At 45.6% G+C, this 23254-nt stretch overlaps 1 protein-coding gene across 7 annotated transcripts in view; it reads right to left on the bottom strand.

The window, feature by feature from the left end:
* Positions 1-18398, bottom strand: part of LOC135369968 (polyhomeotic-like protein 3) — a 124390-nt gene extending 105992 nt beyond the window's left edge. For 2 of the 7 annotated variants that reach the window (XM_064603590.1, XM_064603594.1), the window contains exon 1: positions 18069-18398. The gene's annotated coding sequence lies outside the window, so the exon portion shown is untranslated. Of the gene's footprint in view, positions 1-16254; positions 16397-18068 lie in introns of those variants that run through there. The other 5 variants (XM_064603593.1, XM_064603596.1, XM_064603598.1 and 2 more) reach the window with 4 other exon arrangements.
* Between the last annotated feature and the right edge of the window lie 4856 nt (positions 18399-23254).

Below are 23254 nucleotides of genomic sequence, written 5' to 3'. Positions count from 1 at the left end.
TTTACCGAAACATCTTTCTTTCCATGCGTGGCTCTGCCAAAACCACGAGAGAAACAAGCTCACTTTGATACGGCATACCACACGGCAGGACTTGCTCGCTGCACAGAATGCAGCGCTGCAGGAGGGCTGGGAAGAAGTTGATGCGGGAGCTATGCGCATGCGCCATAGAGAAAAAGCCTCTTCCTCCTTCTCCGTGGGCATCAGCTGGCTGCGCGCACGCACGCACAAACACGAAGCGCACGCGAATGATTGCACGACACCCGCGTTGCCAAATATGCCGAAAAGCCGCTAAATTAAGCGGATTTCAGCGGCCACACTCTGAGCGGATGATTGGCTATGGGGAGCGACTTTCTCGGAGGAGTTTTCAAACTTTTCGGCAGAGCGGTGGATCATAATCATTGTAGCGGTGGATCATAATCATATCATTGTAGAGTTCATCGTACTTTTTATCCACGTTTTTGTCACCCGTCTTCTCCTTTGGCGCGCATGCAGTGTTGCTTTAATGACATTGAGAACACTAGTGTGGACATTTTTGCTAATTTTACTTTATTTTTATCCTCTTTGTAACTTTTTATCGTTTTGTAAGTTAATCTTCTTTCCGTGCACCTCTATGTAGGCTCACGCTGTTGGCGGGCACGTGAAACTAATAAATAAATAAATAAATTGGCTGGTTGGTAGGCAAAAAAAAAAAAAAATCTTTTCTCTTCCTTTTTTCTTTTTAAATGCATTAAAACGGAGATGGACACATGCAACGTCTAGTTACGGTCTAAGTCATTCTTTCTCGTCATTTATATGCGCCCCGCCGGCTCCCAACCTTTCAAAGTTCTTTGCTGAACGAGCCCAGCGAGTGCTTATCGGTTCAATGTTATCATACCTGGAAGGCGTGCACTTCTACTAAATCATCAACTCACCCACCCAACTATTTTTTCGTAGCGCCCCCAAATTTTCAGACGAATATGGCTGATATGAAGAAACGAGGACATGCAGAAGCAAATACAGACAAAGGGTTCGATTGATTGATTGATTGATTGATTATGCGTTTAATGGCACAAAGGCAACAAAGGCCATAGAGCGCCAAAACTATGGTGAGTGTGTCGGAGATGATTATGGGAAAGATGATGTGAGAGAGAGTGTGGTAGTTAAAACCTATCTACAGGTATGAGCGATGAGCGATGATTGATTGACCAGGATAAGAGAGAGGAGGATGACGATAGCAAGCGAGCATGGCAGTTAAAAGCTATCTACAAGTGTGACAATGAGATATTTACATGAGGAGTTCGGTGATAATGGATAAAAGCGGAGCAATGCTTATCATCTACATCTGACTAAGAAACCCACACGTGGTCGAAAATTTGATTACGTTATCAAACGGCACAAGAGGGGTGTCACCCAGTAGAAGGGCTGGGTGGAGTGGGACATGGGGGTTCGAACCCACAGCTTTATGATCAGTACGTGGCCATGTTACTCGTTTACCCCTATTTGCAGGGGCACAGTGACGTCATTTCACGCGACAACAGGACCCGCATGTGTATAAATCCGATTCGAATCATTACCAGTGCCTCGTGAAATATACTTCCATATACTATAGACATGTACCGTCGTCCATATAGAGGCTCTGCAATACGGCTATGCGGAGCGTTGAACCGCTAATCGGCCATCATCTCCAATCGCAGACGACCGACCTCTTTCTCGCGGGTGTATACATGTCGTCTGCAAAGGTCACGTGACTGGTGCTTCTTTTTTTTTTTTTTTTACCTCTACGCGCTTCTCGCAACGAAGCCAGCTGGTTCAAATTTATTTGCCGTGACCGCCGAGATCCGCAGCCACATCCGCTCAGAGTGGAAAGTTGGGCAAGTGGATTGTCGTATACACTGAACGGAGAACGAAGACACGAAAAACAACAGCTCTCCCGGCATTGGCAGAGGGCTGCTGGAACAAGCCATAAAATCACAGGGACAGAGGAAGCCAAGCCAAGCCATGTCTCTTTCTCTGTCCCCGTGTGGTTTTGTTGCAAGTACTGTATTTACCGTTTTATAACATGGACGCCCGAACACCCCACAATTTCTGTCGTCACGTGACGCTTGCTGTCCAAGGCCGGACCTATACCTCCTCCTCAGAAAAATCCCGGGTCCGCCCCTGGCTGTTTCCCCAAATGACAACCAACTCCGATAAGCGTTGCTTGCCGCTATCTTTGCTAGATAAGAGTAACGATAAGAGATTTTTGTGCGACGGAGATTATTCCGGGGTGTTGCTCACTCCCTCAAAATCTTGATTGTGCTGCAGTATTTAACGAGGGCTTCCGCTTATCTGGAAGATATCAGAAGAGCGTCTCTGGTAGTTGTTCGTTTATAAACAGCGAAACTGTCGTCACCATCCCTCCTTTATAAACGCCCCAAAGAAAAAAAAAGACAAGACAAGAATCACGTGTTTCGCAGATTTCACTGCGCCTCATCACCTCTTCGTCAAGGGCAGCGCTGTTTCGCACGCCAGTCAGCGCCAGCCAACGTTAACCAACGTCAGCCGCAGGCACGACCTCCACGAGATCCAGATAGTATACGGTTCACGTGCATGCGGGCGTACTTTATACCCTCCGGGCTCTCCCCCTCCCACCCCCCCCCTTTTTCTGCGCGTTCTCCGAATCGATCGCCGCCTCCTTCAGAGCCGTGAGAGAGAGGGAAAATAAGAGCGAGAGAAGAAGAGGAGGAGGAGGAAAGAAGTGAATTCAAACCCCGAACAAACAGGGCGAGGGATCACGCGCCACGGGATGTGGTACAGTATATCGCAGCGTGCCAATAGAATATTTGTCGGATGCGTCCACGAGGGGGAAGCATGAGCTTGGGCACACACGGAGATAGCAACCACAGACGACAGGCTCACATCAACCAAAACGATTGAATGACAGACCTCACGTAACACTCAAGACACCCTTTAAGCCATACTTTATGTCATAACATGGCCAACGCTAACATTCTGTAATTGCAATACAGACCTCCATAGATAGTTATCCTGCTTGACGACAATACAACTCCTCGAAAGACAGTTGCTGATGACGGGTGAGACAGCGTTTTCGTCTCTCGTGGACTTGTGTCAACATAGTCGAGGTTGCTAACTCCCGGGTGAAACTGTTAACAACTTTCTAGCAAGAATGGCATAACTTCAGTGCTTGCAAACGTGCACCGTCTCGCTGCACGTTCTGCTGACCCTTGTGGTCACAAGGTATACAGCACATTAGTGTATCTGCTACTCTCACACTGATATGGCCCCGATAATTAACGCCATGACTGTGTGTAAAATAAACATTCTTTGGCTGGTCGGAGCTTGTAGTGTGTGGTTGTTTCCGTTTGACTATTCTACATTCTCTTCTCACTTTTCTTCTCGCCTCGTTCCTCCATCAGGACGGTGTTTCTAACCGTGTGTTCACGCGAGCGACAACTTCACAGAATATTCTAGTGGAAGAAAAAGCGAAAACACTGCTCACAGAGCCGAACTTCCGTCCCGTGTTATGTTGAGCATTCACACGGTGCGGAATATCGGAGTGGCGTACTGCGCGTTTAGCAGACGACACCGTCAGCGTGTTTTCCTGTCGTCTGCTACAGAATATCTTGTGGCGTACTGCGCATTTAGCAGACGACACCGTCAGCGTGTTTACCTGTCGTCTGCTACGGAATACCTTGTGGCTGTGTAGCAGGATATTCTCCATGGGTAAGGAGTGTACGCGAAAACACGACGTTGAGCGCTCACGCTCACGTGTTAGCAGAAAGACGTGAAGCTTTTCGCGTCTAATGCTCCTGGGGTAATGTCGCTCATACGAATACACGGTAACTGTAGTTAAATTGAAAAAAAAAAAAAAAAAAAAGGACGGACATCTAATGACATGAAAGAAATGACGCGCGATGAAGGGCAGAGCGGTTGGTTGGAGAGGTCATCAAATTCGACACGTTGAAAAAAAAAGGCCATTTTTTTGGTGGGGTTTCTCGCAAGCAGAGCTCACGACGACGCTGGCACGTTTCAAACAAGTGTGCGTTGCCTTACGTCGGTCAAAAGTCGCTAAAAAAAAAACGATTCGCCCGCAGCGCTGTTAGGCTGACTATATACAGACCCGATCCCAGAGCTTTTTTTTAGGAGGGTATCGATTATGCCCACGATACAGTCGAAGCACGGAGAGATAGATCAAGTAGCATATATTACCCTCCTACATGTCTACAACCTCGATGTGATTCCAAGATAGAGAGAGAGATAACCCCACCAACTTATTTCCTTTTTTTTCCCTCAGAAGGGAAGCTGGTAATCCATCAGGAGGGATGCCACTGTAGGGTCGGCGCAACATACGTCAAGACAACACCTTGAGCAGGAAATGCCTGCTGCACGTAACCTGTCTATGCTGCGAAGGCTATAGGATACCCGACAATCGATCCCAAACTGCTCAATGGAATAAAACATTATAAGCAGCAGTAATCCCGAATGTTTTCTCGTGTCGACCTGCTTGCTGATAGCGCAACCTTAGCGCCGAAAATAAGGTGGATTTTGATACAGCAGCTTAATATGCATAGGTCTTCGAGGTATATTTGTAGGAAAGCACTCTTGTGCCTTCACAGGCATAAGCAAAAAAGCCGCGTAAAACTATTTCCAGGAAGTCCTCCTTCCTGACTTTTTCCGTCCTCGTCTATAAAGAAAAACGTCCAACATACACCGTGTAAATCACATCTCTTTGCAGCCTCCCACACATAGTCCGTACATGGTTCCCACTGAATTTTTGAACAAAAAATGCGGGGGATGATCTTGCAAGGACCTTTAAGGCTCAGCCGTCGTTTCGCTTGGGTTGTAAAACAGAGTTTATGACCATGACTTCAATATTTTACAAAAATATTTACAAGCTACAGGAACCACACGAGAGAATCCGTGGAGACTGCACAATAGCGATTGATGTGAAACAAACTTGTGGTTTCCGTTACTCATTCCTATGTATTCATTGAGTGCCAACACCTGTGGTTTCGAAGCTACAGTTCTGACTCCCGATCAGCGGAATTTTGCGAGTTTTAGAATTTAGAATTTGCGAGAATAAGGAAAACATGCAAAATCGAGACTGGTAGATATGCAGCGAACCGCTAAGGAAGTATGAAAGGAATTGCCTCAGGACGCGAGCCGCCGATATTTCGAACAGAGACTGCTCCCAGTAGAAGGACAGTCACAGTTCGAAATATCCGCGGCTCGCGTCCTGAGGAAATTTTCCCTTCGTGCAAAATCGCGGGTTTTCAATGACTGTGGAAAATTCCGGAGATAAACTGATGTTCTGAGGCTGGAACAACATAGAAGGGACAGATACAAACAAAGCCTCAAATTGCCTAAGAAATCAACGATGAAAGATGAAAGTCACTGAAAAGGTTAGCCAGCTGTAGGGATCGAACCCAATCCAGAAGATGTGGGTTCGATCCCTACAGCTGGCTAACCTTTTCAGTGACTTTCATCTTTCATCGTTGATTTCTTAGGCAATTTGAGGCTTTGTTTGTATCTGTCCCTTCTATGTTGTTCCAGCCTCAGAACATCAGTTTATCTCTTGTTCAACAGGTGCCGCTTGCGTCGATTTCCGTCGTATGAATGTGTGTATGAGTGAGCAAAAATGTAAGAGAGAAAGGAGGGTGAGTGAGAGTGAGTGGCTGGTTTGTCGTCCCTTCAGATGACGCACCCCGAAAGTCGCTGGAGAGGCGTGTTAGCTTAGCTCAATTGGTAGAGCCCTGGACCGGCAATCCAGAAGATGTGGGTTCGATCCCTACAGCTGGCTAACCTTTTCAGTGACTTTCATCTTTCATCGTAAAATTCCGGGGTTTTCCAGATCTCAAAATCGGCATTTTCAAACTCCGTGGTATTGAAGGGTTCCAAGGACCAATGGGAACCTTGAGAGAACCATTTCGTTTCCGTGACGTAAAAACCCGGTGTTTCGCAGCGGCCAAGACGCGCGAAAATAGGACAAACTTTGTCGGATCCCAAAATAAACAAACAAAATAGACTGCCTCTTCGTTAACTGACAACTTCAGCCTACTCTCCACAAGAAGAAAGAAAGAGAGAGAGAGAGAGAAACTGGCAGGAAAATAACCTCCTCCTACCTCTCAAGTTCGCAAACCTAATACCGAAACCAGAACCACTCCTCTTCCGTTCCCCCATCTACTCTATACGGAGTAAACACGCCATGGCAACCGACCACCGCAACGAGCGCTGCGCTGCGTTTGAGATTACTTCGGCGCTTCTAATACGGAGCTGGGATACGGGATAGGATCACCGCCGAAAATAATTGGGAAGCTGAAACCACCCTCTTCCCCACACCCTTATCCCTCATACTTTTTTTTTTCTTTTTTCGTTTCTTTTTACGTATAGCCTCGACGCCAGCCTCTTCCACCCGTGCAAGCGTCCTGACGTTGTCATGCCAAGCATGAAGATTATTCATAGAGCTTGACGTCGTCCGTAATTACGTGTCGTAAATTTGGCCGCGCGGTTTTATTCTACTACATGCGAGCTTTCCAACCGAACATGAGCGGGAAGTTTCTTTTTTTCACTTTTTTAAACGTTACTGTCAACCGCTGATGTTTTGCTAACAAGTGGTGCAGCGTCATTCAGGACTGTATACCACAGGCCGCTTGCTACACTAACCCCCTTTAACAGCGCTTCAAAACCTGACAGCGCCCCCCCCCCACACACACAGACAGACATACACGCACAAGACACCGGCGTGGACTAATGCTTGCCAGTTGCACTCGCAGGTGTGTTGTCAAACGCTTTTCTAGCATGTTTAAAGGCGCACTGAGTCAGTGACCAACAGGCTCCAAAAGAAGGCTTTAGTCGTGCGCCGCGTTTTTCAAAGGAGGTACATATGCGCATTCTTTTTTCCTAAAACACGTCCTCATGGCACTTTTCTTCCGTCAAAAGCACTCGAAATACCGTGAGCGACATTCCCCGAGAAGCGGAAGATGCGAAAAGCGTCATAGCTTTCTGCGGTCACGTGAGCGCGAGCGCCCAACGTCGTGTCCTCACGTATACACTGCTAACCGTGGGGAACATCCTACTACACTACACAGCCACAAGGTATTCCGTAGCAGACGACAGGAAAACACGCTGACGGCGTCGTCTGCTAAATGCGCAGTAAGGCACAAGATATTCCGTAGCAGACGACAGGAAAACACGCTGACGGTGTCGTCTGCTAAGTGTCGTCTGCTAAATGCGCAGTACGGCTCGCCTGATATTCTGCACCGCGTGAATGCTCAACATAACACGGAACGGAACCTCGTCACTGTAAGCAGTGTTTTTGCTTTTTCTTCCACTAGAATATTCCGGGAGGATGTCGCTCGTGTGAATACACGGATATAGTTGCAGATTTCCACATTTATTTTGCACAAGCTTACTCGGAGGGCCACGCCTCGTCAGGTACCAGTTTGACATAATTCGAAATTCGATACAAATCACGCGAAGTGTTGAGAATAAACGTTGTAGAAACTTTGACGAACACATCATTCAATCTTCAAAACAAAAGACCGAAATTCCTCAGCACGCGTGACAAGCCCCGCAGAGGCATATGTGGCACGCTGCCGCGTTTCGTGAAATGAACGCAAGAGGGCCTTGTGACCCGTCAGCCTGACGTCACGGAGAAAAGGCTCCAAGACATCATTAAAGGTGCACGGCCAAAAATATCGGAAACTTCGGGAGAATGGTTACGCCATGAAGGTTCAGTTGCATTCCATACTGTCTTTAAATGCACGGTTAAGGCAATTTCAGGCGAGCAAATCAAACCGTGGTCACCGTGCCGCAACTCATTGCGAGGGTTGTTTCGAGACGAAAAATCTCGGATTGTCAGTCAATCAATCAATAAACCGATCGATCGATATGTGAAACTGACACCGAACAAAATTGGCAACCCGTTTTCTTCTGCCTCCGGGCTTGTCTCTCCTGTCCAATTTCAACGAGCTGCTCCCTTCTAGCGTCGTGCGACTAGTCCATTATTCATGGAAATATTCGTAGAGCGTGCAGAGAATCCATAGTTATATACCCGAGGTGTGCTCATACATACCCATAGCCTATAGCAGCAGAGACAAAAATCTCATTTGCCCACTAACTTTGTAGAAGGCTCAGATAATGTAATCAAGGCTCTAAACTCACGTGCGATAGTGCTACGACTGCCTTTTTTTTTTTTTTTTTTTCGTGATCCCTGTGTGCCGGCACCTTTTTCTTTTTTTTTTTGGTAAGAGGACAAATTTGTCTTGAAAAGTACACACAAAGACATGATTTCAAGCAGCAGTCTTGCTGCTTTTAGGCCATCCGTTGTACATAGCCAGTGTAATTTACATTCGCATATCTTGAATAAATTCAAAATTCAAATTCAATTTGTGCAGGTTGGGACCGGAACACGCGTGCGGCGTACTTTTGCTTCGGTGCGACACCCTAGCGGCTGTGCGGAAGCGGGCGGGTTCACTGTTTCGGAGGGTTGGAAGGGTGTGCTGTTAGCGACACACAGCTGTAGTTCCGGTGCCGCTTAGGCGCGCCTGGGAAATTAGAAGCCACCACTGCGTGTCGCCACCAGGGCACCCTTCCACCCCTCTGAAACAGTGAACTCGCCCGCTTCCGGCGGCCGCTAGGGTGTCGCACCGTATAGAAAAAGTACGCCGCTCGCGTGTTCCGTGAACTTTTGTCCCAACCCGTATCCTACACATTGGGTCACACCGCGAGTTCGTTCGTGGTACTACTATATATTTTAAACTCCGTGTTAGCGCCGCGAAGCAACTGCGGCTATAAGCGGCGTAAAGTCGTAGGCACATGGAGAGAGGACAGCAGGAGGGAGTGGGGGGCAGGTGGGTTACTATGCCTACTGGGCAAACTTCACGGGTGGGGGGTGGGGGGGCTGTGCCGACATTCGTTTGGAAAGTTCAGACAGTACAGTCGGTGATGGGACTCGAACCCGCGTCCTCTCCCAGTCTCAGCGTGGGTGGTACGTAAAAAGTCACGATAAAGACGTTTGGAACAGCGTTGGTATTAGTATGGCGATACTACAAAGATACGAGTACTATTGAGTGGAACTTCCTGGGACACCTCATCGTTGGGACGGTCGCGCTTTGTCAAACCCACGCAGTGCCCTCTAGAAGTGTGACGTCAGCGAATAAATCTTACAGCGCCACCTGGGGACGCAACAGGGACTTTCCTTCTCACCTCCACCGAAAGATCGTAGAAAGTCCATCCGAAGTTTCGAGATGAGAATATATTTTATGCGCGGTTTATCCATGCATTTGCCTACACGTTAAATAATTCTGCATTTGCCTACATCCGTGTTTAGTGCAGGGTTTTAGAGCGGGCATTCAATTCGACTGAGGCGCCATTTCAATAAAAGTCACTTTGAGCGACACAGAAATGCACTATCCATCTTGCATTCACGAACGAGGAAGCAGTTTTGGTTGTACAATTAGGAACGAGATGCAACATCTGTACCCACACCGGGTAAGCCAACGGGCAAAAGGGGCAACACGAGCAACAAGTGAAACATCATATACAGGTTTTCCCGCTTAATCTTAATTCAACAGCAAAACTTTTAACCTGTGTACCATATCAAATAATCCAGATGCCAAAATTTTAGTCCAGGTGCCGCACAAATTACTCCAAAAACACACACACACAAGAAAACTAACCACAACGCTATCGCCTTTGCGTACGCAAGGGATAGAGTGGTGGTTCGGCGCACTGCGCGAAGCCCTCTAGGTATTGCGCGTGCGCAGGTCCGTCAACGCTATTCCTTACGTACGCGACAGGGTACGATACACTAAAACTCACGAATATTAAAAGCCCGCCCGGATTTTAACTTTATTTCACTAATATTGCTGCGCATACAAACTTTTGTGTTCAGATAGCGCGGCTGCATGCTACACCCACTACGTTCCTTCAGCGGTTTTAACGAAAAAACTGCGTTCAGTTAATTACGGAACCATCACAAGGTTATCTAGCATCTTTGAAAAGCAACCCATTTTGAGACCTCGTTTCATCTTCCCCGCTGATTTTCCACGCATTAACGGGGAAGCGAACGAGCAAAAAAGTTGTTGAGGCTCGCCAACGCCGAACCCATCCAGCGGTGGCTTCCGCCGCGAAAAACCCCGTTGCCATCGCCCTTTCCTCCCCGGCCCGTCTTCGATAAGCCGACGAGGAAGGCCATTATCCGCCCAATGCATGCTGATGTATCTACGAGTTTCCAGCTTGGATTTTGTAGTCATCCTCGCCAGGATGGCTCTTAACGGCAACACAGATAGCGTCTGCAGAAAACGTCCTTTTTTGTTCGTACATGAAGGGAGGTCTCCCGTCTTATCCGACTTCACATCGCTTCACACGAGAAAACGTGCGATGCTTCATTTCAAACTCAGGATGCGTTAACCGAGATTTGCATTTTCGTCGGAGATATGCCGGCAGAGCGCGAAGGATAGCAGACGACACCCCTGCCAAATGTGGTCGGCAAACGACATTCAATGCAGAAGTCACGGGACATTCTGGGAACGCGTGCAGCATAGCGGACGACATTGAAATAAAAGCGGAAATACAGTAATGCCGTCAATACAGTCGTCTGCAAACAGAAAATACGGCATCTTTCGGCAGTTCCCACAACACTATCAGAAGCAGACGACAGACATGAATTCTGCTAACGCTCTCACAGAACGCGTACGATCCGCTTCAAAATGCGCAATATACGCCGTCCTCTGGCGCCATTCCACAGACGCACATTATGAATTAACAAGAAAATGTTCCGGCACGGATTGAAGCGCTCGAGACTCAGCTTTGTCGGCTATAACAATAGCGGACGTACAAGGAAGTGCTGCTGTAACAAGCTTCATAATTGAGCGGCAAAATTAACGAGTGTTACGGTAGCATAAGCAGGAAAAATGCAGACACCGTTCACGAGCCAAAAACGCCGCTCTTGCTCATGATCTTTTTGTTCCGCGTCTAGACCCGAGCAAACCGTTAGCGCGCAGAAAGTAGCGAGCATTGTTTCGTAAAAAAAGTCCAAATGTAGCGCAACTAGCGCTCCCACAGCCAAGGAAAAACAGTCCTTCCCAGCCATTCTAGCGATGACCGCAATCCTGATCACGACCCCAATCCCCCGATCATTGTCGTGCTGATGAACAACGAGATTCTGATTCATCCTTATCCCGAGAGGTTGGCAGTTCGAACCCTGCTATGTACCAGGTACGTGGCGCCACCAGGCCCTGAAGGGCCATGATTAGCCTATAACTCTACGGATTCCGCATCAACATCTCATTCCCATTAGCGTTATCAGCAAAAATGTCTCTAATATCACGCCTTCACTATTACGTTGCTTTCTTGCCCTTAATCACGAAGTCATCAAGAGCGTTTCAACAGACCACAGAGAAAACAAAATTAAGACCATTATCCCAGGGTTGCCATCGACTTAGCTTTTGCAATGCCTTCTTGCACAATCCTTTTTGTAGCACATTGATTACAGAAAATTGAATGAGTCAGTTTGTGAACAAATTAGCTTCCAGTAATGAGTAGAAAAGCAAGCATAATTGATGTGCACATCAAGAGATTAAAGCAAAAGTTATGTAACAGCATCATTACATTACACACATAATGTAATGTAACGCGAAGCGATTAATGCAACACCCTTTCATAGTATAAAGCAACACAGCTGCAAAGAATGATTTGCTACTTAATAGCTAATGAGTGTCCAACACTGAAAACCGAAGAAAATCAATCCAAGCAAACCAACAGTAAGATATGTCTAGCACTCTCATTTAGCAGTGCTGGATATAGCACATGAAGAAGTTTCACGTAAGAAAATTTCCCATAACATTTTGTAACACAAGCTTTCGGGTACATGTAAACTAAACGTCAGTAGGTGATCAAAGGCACCAGCAGTGTGGCTTTAATCAAAATATGTAACTAGCCATTGTAAGGCCTAAGTGGTGTGACCGCCTTACTATGTTTCCTTGGCCTCAGCTGCAACTAATTACTCTTGGGCAAGGAAAGGTAACAGACATTGAAACAATATTATGACGGAAATATAGCAGGTAACGATAACAGAAACAGAAAAGTATATCACACACTAGGAATACCTGAAATGGAAACGAAAATAATTTAGGACCCGAATTATTGCAACCCTCTAGATAAATTTATGGTATAAAGCTGGATTCAGGTTTAGGAAAAATCTTTCCAGGAGCATTACTGCAAGTAATACAGCCCCGCGACTGTACGGCTGTATTCCAAGACACTGTCCACCAAGGCAGACCGAACTAAAATTAACTGAGGAACTAAAACTAAAATAAACTATCGAACTGGAGCATATAAGGAAATGGTACATAGTAAATAGAAGAAGCATAATTCTTATGGTGACTTGCAAGTTGCAAACATGAGTAACATTCGTAAAAACCATTGTCATATGAGCAGTTCAAAGAAACCAGGTATGTATGCATTAAAAGAAAAAAAAAGTTTGTTGTGCGCACATATCCCTAAAAGTCCTCAAAACAGATTTCACAATATATATGTAGAGGCATTACGTTTTGTCACAATCTCAAAGCTTACTAAAGAAGAAGAAAAAACAAGGGGCTTGGTGGGTACCGAAAACTGAAACGTCACGGAAACGAAAAACATCAATGGTGGTAACAAACTAAAACAAACATGGGCCAGTAACAGAGGCAGTAACAGAAACAAAAAAGATTCCGTTACCTTTCCTTGCTCATGGGCGCAATAATGAACTTGTTTAGCATTCTAGTGCGCGACGGAAATTAACAAAGCAGAGGCAGGCACAGAGACTGAGAGAAACAGTGTCAAGCTTCCAACACCCAAGATGACTAAGTTTTATATAACATAGCCGTAAAAAAAAAAAAAAGTTTTTTTTTTTAGTCGTCACGCATGCAAGCTTACCACTTGACTTATTATTATTGCCTGCTTTGGTGAGGTAACCCAACAAGTAATGCTCATACAAGAACAAGGTGTAAGATGTATGACCACCACTGGTTGAAGTTCCCCCCCAAGGAAAAACACTTGTGTACAAACATACAAAACGGGTGTACAAAGTTCACAGAAACCATGTAGTAGGTGTTATTACTTAAGGTACCAGTTCAATGTATCCAACAATTTCCCCAAAAGCTTACATTGTGGTTTGTTAACTGATAGTACCTGCAAGAAATGAACAAACCTCTAACAAACATAAGAAAAGTAACTGCAAGGAAAAGTAACAAATCTACAGGTGTATTCTCACTAGTAACAACGACACGCTGTGCCGTTCGGGTCTTTCAGGCAGCAGGGCTCACTAGGAATATTCCAGTTGATATTATCCCAGTGTCTGCTCTGCCTTTGCAATGTGACGAAACAGAAGAATACAGCAATAGGTAGTTCGGGATATCTCAATGCAATCTGCATTTAAGCCTTTATAGATTATGCTACTTTAATGCGCCATAAACTTGCACGGATTGCACATGGATAATTTTCACACTTTGGTAAACAGTATGTTCAAAGCAATTTTTCTATGTGAATTAATTTTGTTGATTTCGGGACTTGATTAGCACAGTCGGTGGAAAGAGAAGGCGGGAGACACAACACCGTTCCGTGCACATTCCGTTCCGCATGCACGCATGTGTTTCATGTTCCTAATTTCCGTGCCAAGAGTTCATGCGTTACATTGGTGTCCCAAATTTTATTTAGCATCTAAGTAGATGCATTCCAGAAATAACACTGAAAAAGAGGTTGTCACGTCTTCTCACTGCATGCGCAATGAGCTGTAGTGAGATTTCATTGCAAGTCAAAGAACCCTCTGGTGGACTATGAGAATTAGCCGAGGCAGACTACGAACATGGACGACACTATCACATAAGCCCCGAACGGTGGACAGAATCACTGCAAGGACTGACCACTACGAAGCTGTCATCGTCACGTATAGTCACCAGTTATTAATAAATCTATAAATCGTTCATTAGATGCGCATGCACTCACACGACGACTGCAAAGCTTCTTCAAGAAGACAGTTTTGTTGACAAAGCTACCAAAGCTACGAAGTACTGCACCAGGAACAGAAATCTAACATTACTCATCGCTGCTGAATACATAGCATGCATGCATGTCTGTACGTGTACATGCCAGACAGCCCAAGCATGATCGCATGATCCAAGAAATCTAATCACGTATCATCATTCAAAGGAAAGTCCATTGTTGTGAAGCCACAGTATCTTTTCTAAGCTTTCGAAATGGCTGCCATCTCCAAATGTTTCCAAAGACAAATATCACTTCTGGGTAGCATTTTCATACAAACAGCACCACAATGGTGGTTTTGTTAATTTAAATAATACTCTGAACACACCATGTGAGTCGTGTGCCTCTAATGACTAACAATGTGATTCGATTGGCAGCCACAGTAATAAAAATTCAACCAGTAAAGAGACAAATTAGGGGTACTTAGTATCTGAAGTCACGGCACAATTTACAGCTGGGGGCAAAAGACAGGCGAAACAGGGACAGAGCTATGCAAAATTCACCAACATTGTTTTTACAAAGTTTTTAATCCGTGTTCTAGTTGATCTGAGTGATATAGCACCATTAGTCAAATTTTGTATTCTGCCACCATGGTCCGATGGACGTCCAAACACCATTGCTGTGCTCTAATCTGGAATAGCGAACGGAACGTATGCACAATGATGTGCAACACAAACATGACGCATGTCCAATATCATCACACTGATTAGCATCATGATAATTCAGTCAAATGATACTTTAGTAGGAAACATGACGTCCTGCTCAAGTGCGAAAGAACTTGTACAAACAATACACGGGATCTTCCCAGAAACTTTGCCCCCTTTTTGTTTTACATATTCTGCGATTAAATACATCAGTCACTATTTGAATCCCACGATTTCAAACTAACATTCATGGGGATGTCCCCCTCAAGAAACAAATACAATGTCCAAATAAGTGAGAACCAATACCCCCCTTTTAGATACAAGCATTCGACACAAGTGAAGTGTTGAACACAAACTGCTGCTCAATCCAGCAGTGGGAGGTATTGTAACGACAAAAAGTAGAAAGAATGAAGCACCTGAAAACGATTTTAATGAATGATGTGTTTCTGTGCAGAGTCTACACTTCCACAGGTGCAGAATCTACACGAAACCTCGCCATTCATTAAAAATTTTCCGAGACGCTTCATCCTTTTGTACTTTTTTGTCGTTTCAATAAATGTTCGAGACATGATATCAGGAGAAAAATATCAATATGACGATAATGACACACTGGTAGTTTGCCTAAGCAAAGGAACTAACGCATGGTCTGACGAAGAAAGCAATAATCACATATTCACGGTCATTACAAAAATGTCCACCATGAGCATGCACATGCATGAGTATCAATGCATGTGAGCATGATGTACATGCAAAGTACCGATAAGTGAGAGTGTTTACGTGCACACCAGTTTCAAACATCATAAGCATCAGGAAGGGGGGTTGTCGGAATTTGTTAGTTCAGATATTACTCTTGATTATATGCTCTTCCGCAATCTTTCTCTGATTTGACCACCAGTTCAAGGTTAGCCATTGTGAATGTCACAATGAATGCATTTCCGAAATCTTTCTTCTGTAAGACTGCTGTTCACCGAAATGGTCTCCCTCAGAGTTGGCTGTAACAACGGACTGCCAAACACTTCACAAGTCCATATCTGATGGCATGTAAATCACCAATAAATTCCTGCACACATTTGTGTGTTTTTGTACAATGTGCATGTGCATTGTAATTTTATACGTGTGCATTTTTACGTCGTCCACCCCACTCCCTATACAATGTGCTCAGGAACGCTTGGGGTACGTTGAATCAATAAATAATTTGGGGTAAGGGCACACACAGCACGATAACTCACACGATAACAACAAAACAAATGTCCAAGAAAACCCGCGCGGTGTAGAAGTACTTAGGTCCCTTTGAAGAAGTCTTCCCAAAGACAATGACGGGAAAAAGCATCGACGAATAAGATTGACACAGTATATAGTATCGAGCAAAAATGCACGTTGCGTTGCATTGTGGACAAACGTTCAATCGAAAGTTTTTCAACTGCGTTAAAGAAGAAAACTTCAAGCAAATATAAACAAAAAGATTCCTTAATTTCAAGGTAAATGACAGGAAACTCCAAACTTTCGGGATGCACAAAACACGCGCCGAATCAGACGACACGAATGGCCCTTACGACGGAACACGCTCTTGTAAAGCGAATGAATGTGCGTAAAATAAAGGAATAATTACCGTATATCCATTCCTTTCCAAACACTGAGTTGTTAACACAACTCCCGCTCACACATAGAAGGACACAACGCAGAAGTTCGGCAACTCAAACATAGTAACAAGAAAAGGAAGGAGTTCACCGCCATTTTAAACTTTTTCTCCGGGGGCGCCCAGTCAAAACCTGACACGACAATTTTCAGAGGATCAAAACTGTTTTGTGCAATAAACCAGATGCAAATGTAATAAGTATTACTTCTCAAAATTTATGAGCACTCCTTTGTAGTTACTAACGCCACTTGTTGACAAAAACACAGAACGCTGTCACGCACTTCTCGAGTTGAACAAAATATCGAGCCGGGTTTTACAACCAGCCATTTCCTAGCGAACTTGGCTGCGGCTTGGGCTGTGCGCGTTCGTCTTTGTTTTGTAGTTGCACTTCAGAAAGATGTGTTTCGAATTTTTGGCGCTGAGGAAACGCTGCTATCCGAAAAACGTACGGGACACCGGACTCGCAGGTAACCTGCTGGGATGCCCAGATCTGTTGTGGGGGTTCCGGGTGGCTTTGGTGCCAGGGGGTCAGGAGAGTGCTCGGAGGCTGTTGTTATGCATGCAACGAAAGGTGCTTTCTTCATCATCTACTGCCAATCGCAGACGGTGGGAAGAGAATGTCAAAAAAGTGGGAGGAACTGCGCTGAACGAACGAGCATCGACGGGGTATCTCCACATTTAGCCGGGGAAAGAGCGGAAGAATGAAAAACAGAAATAAGTCTGACAGCGTTGAAGGAAGCCAACTGCGCGGGGAGAGGGAAACTCGAGTGGGGGAGCGATAGTCCAGCACGGAATGATTGGAAGCCATTCCCTTCCCTCGGGATCTCCCCGGCGTGCATATTTATTTCCAACCGTTCCCAGCACGCCGAAGCAAAGAGAATGGCGGCGCGGGAAAGAGAAGCACAGTGGGCGGTCAGGCACCATTTTTGCAGACGACAGCCGGAGGGGCGTCACGGTAGTCATGGCAACCGGTGCGGGTCTGTGGCGTCCTCTGGCGGGTTTTGCGTTTAGTTTTCTCGCTGCCCGCTCTTCCGAATGGCTCTCCCTCTCGTAGCCTTTTCTTTTTTTAGTATTTGTTGCGCAGGAAATGTTTTTGGGTGTGTGCGTGTGATGCGAAAATTATTATTGCAGGCCCATTCGCTCCGTCGCTCCCCAGTAATTACTATGCGAAGTGGGCAGAAGCACGTAAGAGGGGGGTCTACAGCTGTGCCTTGTTGGCGGACAGCCAGGAAAGCAGAGGATTGTTCCACAATGCGATGCAGAAGGAAGGAAAGACTGTATTGATGTGGTGGTGGTGTCCATGGAACTGCTTGCAGGAAGCCACGCTCAGAAGCGTAACTTTCTTTGGGGGCGAATTAAAACCGAACCATAAGTACGTGATAAAAATGCAAAGCTCTGTGCACGTGCAACTAGTAACTAATACACAATAATAAGTACTGCATGCAAAACAGTGGCATTTTGAAAACAACACATGGGACGCCAGAACCGGACGACCCAGAGACTATCCGTCCCTGGCCCCAAATTGCAGCTTCTCGTACTGATTTCACTGAACCGAAGGTGAGAGGTCCATATCGGACACTCGTTTGAACAAGAGATAACAAACAAGATAAGCACCAACATGTGATAACTAAAGAATAGAGTGCATGCGAAGCTCAAGGTGGCAATGCGTTCGACTTGTCAAGTTGATCAACCTGGTACGGTCTCACAGATTGTGTGACACAAACGCTATCTGGCCTCTGCCCTCATACTGACCCTCGAACCCGTGCAATAACGGTGGTTAGGCTTACCTGTCGCACGTTGAAATCCAGCGATATGTCGTGAAAGCGTTCGGAGTATCCAACAGAATGACGATAGCACTCACACACAGCAAGGGTCACGAACTTTTTCCACCACTACGATGGTTCACACACAAATTCCCAGAGCTTACAGTGTCGTCGCACCCAGCAAGGAACTCGGCACTTCTTGAACATCCGGCTGGCCAAGTTTCTGCTCGACGTAACACGCTTGCCATTGGACAGTAGCACGGGTGACGTCATATGTTGCCGTGGGCTGTGATTTTAATTGGATACGCCTTCCATTGCAGCTGCAAACTTGGACAAGGCGGGGCCTCGCTTAAGCCAATGATTGTCTCGGTTTACGACGGTGAGCCGCTTCTGTCATTGGCCACCTTTTCAGGTCTCGCGCGTCGGCGCACTGAGCGGAGGCTTGGTTTGGAAGGGTCCACAGAAGCGAGCGGAGGGGTGGACGGCAAGTGTTTCTCCGTACTTTTCCGAAGCGGTTCCGAAGGCTGTGTATTTGCCGGAGGGGAGGATGTGGCAAGGGCAGTGAGGGGGTTTTGTTGCACCGATATGTAATGCATGCACACTCCCTTTGTGCTCGTGTCGGGTTGGAGATCACGTGATGCGCTGGGGACTCTGCAGATAAGCGAATGCAGGACGGCGTTTCCCCATGGGCCATTATAGCGCAGCAAATAGGCCAGCTCTGCAACGTACATTTTTTCACCATTGGCATCGTCGTGGCGTTTTCGCAAATGACAGTCTTTTCCTTTTTTGTTTTTGTTTTTTTCTTCTTCGGACTACAGCGCCATCATGAATAAGCATATTGGTAAAGACGCTCGCTGGGAAACTTGCTGGCATGCCTGTCAAACAAAGGGGATAGGGGGTGTAAGACTTCCCGTTCTCTTTTTTACGATTCATATTATGCAACAAGGCAGACAGTGCAGCAATTCGCAGGAACAGGACACTTGCAAAAGTAACACAATCTGCAAATTTTCAGTAGCAGACGACAGTAGCGAAGGGATGTCAAAAATGGTGCTTTCTTCGCTCTCACATTGGATGCAAGCAACTGTGTCGTATATTATATACGCCATTTTGGCACAGGAACTCCGCACATTTTCCCGAAAGATGATGATGATGATCCTGGAGGCTATCCCCTTTGTATCGAGTGGACTTCGTAGCATGTACTACGCGTCCCATAGCCAGTCTCATAATAAGAGTAGTTGGTGGTAGTTGGCGAAAAACCAGTGTTGCTACCAATTTTAGTACTCCCTCCAAACTCGAAGATTAACGGAAATGAACAGGTATTGTCGTAATGAGATACCTATATACTTTTGGGGCAACCTCACTTTTATCAGATATATATATAGGCAAACGAGCCGAGGCGAGCTCCATCTATGGACAAACACAACACAGTGACACTCATTGACTTTTTCGTAAATTGCTCGTTTACTTTTTCGCTCTCCGTTTGCTGGGCAGTGGCGTAGCCACAGGGGAGGGGGGGGGTTCGAACCCCCTCCAGAAACTGTACCTTTGGCAGTGCATTTTGAAGAGGGAAAAAAGGGCGGAATTCTCCTCCTCTATGTAAAGTTCCCATCTAACCCCTCCGGAAATATTTTTGTGGCTGCGCTACTGGTGCTGGGTATTGAAACACACACACACACAAAACATATACCGCAACATTACTGATGCTGAGATTTTATTGGAGCTTCGAGCACAGGGCGCAATTTTTTGAGCGTCAAACAAAGCTGGCGCAGTTGGTAACGTGTATAGACACAGTGCAGCCATTTATGAACAGGGACACAAGACAGAGGAAGACACCCTTCCATCAACGTATTTAGGACAAGCCGAAAGCTGACCTCCAAACTATATCCAAACCGGCCTTCCCACCAAGGGAAGAAACAGCTCCCTGTTTCCCGCTGTTTCCTGTCATAAATTCTCCATAAACAACGCGAAGTAGCAGAGGCAGACTATTTAAGGACAAACACGAACACGTAACCTCCAACGCCCAAGAGTCCATGAAATCAAACAGGGGCGGCGCAACGCCCTGAATTCAGGGGGACCCCAGATTCCAACCGGGGTCCCCTTTCATCCCCCGCCGCCCCCACCAGTTCATGCGCGCGTCCCAAAAATTCATGGCAGACGTGAGACTGAGAGTTGTGTAAAACATCCTAGAACCCGTGAACACTTTTCAGGTGATGTCGTCGTGAGTTCTACCGCATCAATCGACAAAGCCTCGATAATGCTGGCAATTTGTTCGATTCAGGAAAAAGGTTTATGGGATTTTATTCGCATGCGGCACCTCAAGAGATAACACTGCCCCTGAAAACAAATAACTCAGGAAAAGAGTATTTGAATTGTTCGATTTTATAAATTCTCCAGTTGTGAATTGCAGTCATTGTGTGCAGTCATTGCAGTAATTGCAGTGTCTTGTCTTCTTCTGCGTTGTGGCCCAGTTCCTAAGTTGCTGACGAAACAAGGGCTATAGGGTGCAGGCTAGCTGGTGTATATAATCCACGAAGAAGACCGAGAGACACGGACACGGAAGACGACACACGCAAGTCCTCAGACGCAGCAATAAGTTATCGGCTCATCTTAACTTAAAAGCTAAAAATCTTCGAAGGGGTGCGAGAGGGATAAAAGACGCACTACTAACTAAGTTTCCCTCTATCTCTAAGGATTCCCGAAGCAACCTTGGGTGTGTGTAGCGTTCCCACGCAATCACGGTTGTGTCCTTGAAGCAAGGCTGGCAACCTCTACAATCCCGTAAGTTATGTAAGGACAGAAATTTTGCTAGAGAACAGTAATATTTGTTGTTACTTTTTTTTTTCTTTTTTCGTATTTTAGGCTAGGACGCGCTATTTTGCGTTGTCTGCCCGCTACAAAGGGTACAGCCACTAGATCATCATCGTCGTCGTCGTCATCATCATCATCATTATCATTATCATCCACCAGCTCCGAAGTTGCTGCACTATGTCTACACAATCGTGTTGTGTTCGTTGAGTTTTGTGCTTCATCCTCAGAACAGTTTCAACGCATCCAACGCATCCGCGCTATCTCTCTCGGTAAATGTTGGGTTTCCTCACCGGTCAACCCATAAGCGTAATGCGCTTGCACACACTAAAAAAATTCACACCTTTTTGGGTGTTAAAAGGGCGTATTGCACAATTTACACCCCACACTTAACTGTCTAACACCCGTTTGAGTGTAAAGGGGGTGTATCCTGCTGTTTACGCCCTTCTGTCTGCGTTTTACACCCCTTCCTGAGAAGGTCATCAGGCCCATAGGGTGTAAAAAGCGGGTGAGCTGCACGCAGCATTTCTGTAATTTTAGCAGCGATGGGACTTATGCACCTTAGCTTCTGTTCGTTCTGTGCTGTGAGGATAGTCCTTGCACTCCAGTGTTTTTAAGTGTGGCACTGAACATCATGCGCATTACTTAGAACTGCAAGTCACGGTCTCAGTCTTTAAAATGCTGTAATAAATTTTCAAAACCAAATACAGAGGTACACCTTTCTAAGGGGTGTAACTGCTTGCACCCTACAGACTTTACACCCAAATAGGTGTGAGTTATCAAACACCATTTTTACACTGGAAAGGGTGTAAAAAAGTTTAGTGTGCAGCAGTAGCAGTAGCCATTCTGTGTACGAAGTTAATCTAACAAGCTTTGGTTCCAAATATCGTCGTTGGAATTTATATGCCGCACTATATACGATCTGTTCTTCTTTCAGTTGTTGTCGGAACCTCTCGCGTGACCTCTCGCGACGCAAGTTGGGAAAATTACTTTGATTTTGTAATGCATTACTCGTGACAGTTCCGTAAAGTCGCTTACTCCGAAATAAATCGTTATAAATAAAACATTTGAAAGATCCACGCTTAAAAATACACCCGTGAAAATTCACTTTCAGAAATAAATCGCTGAAAAAATCCACGCACTCGAAAGAAACACTGCCAAAATAAATCATACTTATAGGCTTAGTTATTTTAAGTTTATTTATTAGTAAGTTTATTTAGTTTATTTAATGTTAATTTAAGGGTGACATAAAGTTGTTTTCAATGCAACGCACAACTCGAACGTTTCTTTTTTTTTATGACTATTTCTACCGTTATTAACGATGTATCTTCTAATAAGTGCTTGAAAAATTGAAATACCGACACTCTTAAAAAAAGGGTGTACTTTAACTCATTTCCTTGCTACATATATAACACCCTTTTGGAGAGTACAATTACGCTCAAAAGGTTGTCTCCTCACTCCCTCAAGGGAGTGTGGAGACACCCTTTTGAGCGTAACTGTACTCCCCAAAAGGGTGTTATATATGAGGCAAAAAAAAAAAAGGAGTTCAAGTACACCCTTTTTTTAAGAGTGCAGTTCAAAAGTGCAAAGGGCGACGCGCGTATGAATACAATTAAGGGCCCTATCTCGGAATCCACGGCCTCGAAAAATAAATAAATAAATAAATAAATAAACTGCTCGATTGCTTACGCAAGACGATATGCGTGAATCCCACATCACTAATGAACCGCTCAGCTTTCACGAGGTTCCGACGTGTCCGCCCTGCTAAGCCTAACGGCCGCGATGTTGATTGATTGATTGATTGATTATGTGGCCGCGATGTGACTTTTCGCAAAGAAAGAAAGAAAAACGTGCGCCCCCGACAACCAAAACACAGATTGGGTTCTGGATATGTGCGCAGCGCAACATCCCCCAATAGACCTGTCCCTGTTTGTAAACAAATGACGTCATAGTGTTCGACAGCGCCACCAATTTGGTAGAGTCGAACTACGCTCGAAGCTATATAGGCGCGAACAAGGTCGCGCAGGAAAGCCACGGTCTTGAGGGGATTACGATGGTCTCTGAAAGGGACGCGACCTTCGGTCCTATTTTTCTTTCAATAGGAGGCAGAGAACAAGTGCCCGTTCGTGGAACCCAGCCCTCTCCTTCCGATTTGTTTCGGTTTCAGTCTGTCTATACCAACGTCACCATGACGTTTCTCGGGTAGAGGTTTATTTTCACTTCAGTATCGCAACACTTGGCTCTCCATTCTGCTGTGGTCTGATTTTAAGGCGGGAACGAACTGCATGTATGTATATACTGTACTGCATAACTGCACTGCGTGTATAAGTAAATGGCAAGTCTCTCCCAAAGACAAAACGGGGTAGAAAAAGCACTTCGGTCAATTGCAAACGCGGCAAGTCCGT

Source organism: Ornithodoros turicata, chromosome 10 (assembly GCF_037126465.1).
Source record: "Ornithodoros turicata isolate Travis chromosome 10, ASM3712646v1, whole genome shotgun sequence".
Taxonomy (NCBI): Eukaryota; Metazoa; Arthropoda; class Arachnida; order Ixodida; family Argasidae; genus Ornithodoros; species Ornithodoros turicata.
Note: the sequence above shows the minus strand (reverse complement) of the source record. Positions and strands in the feature narration are given on the sequence as shown.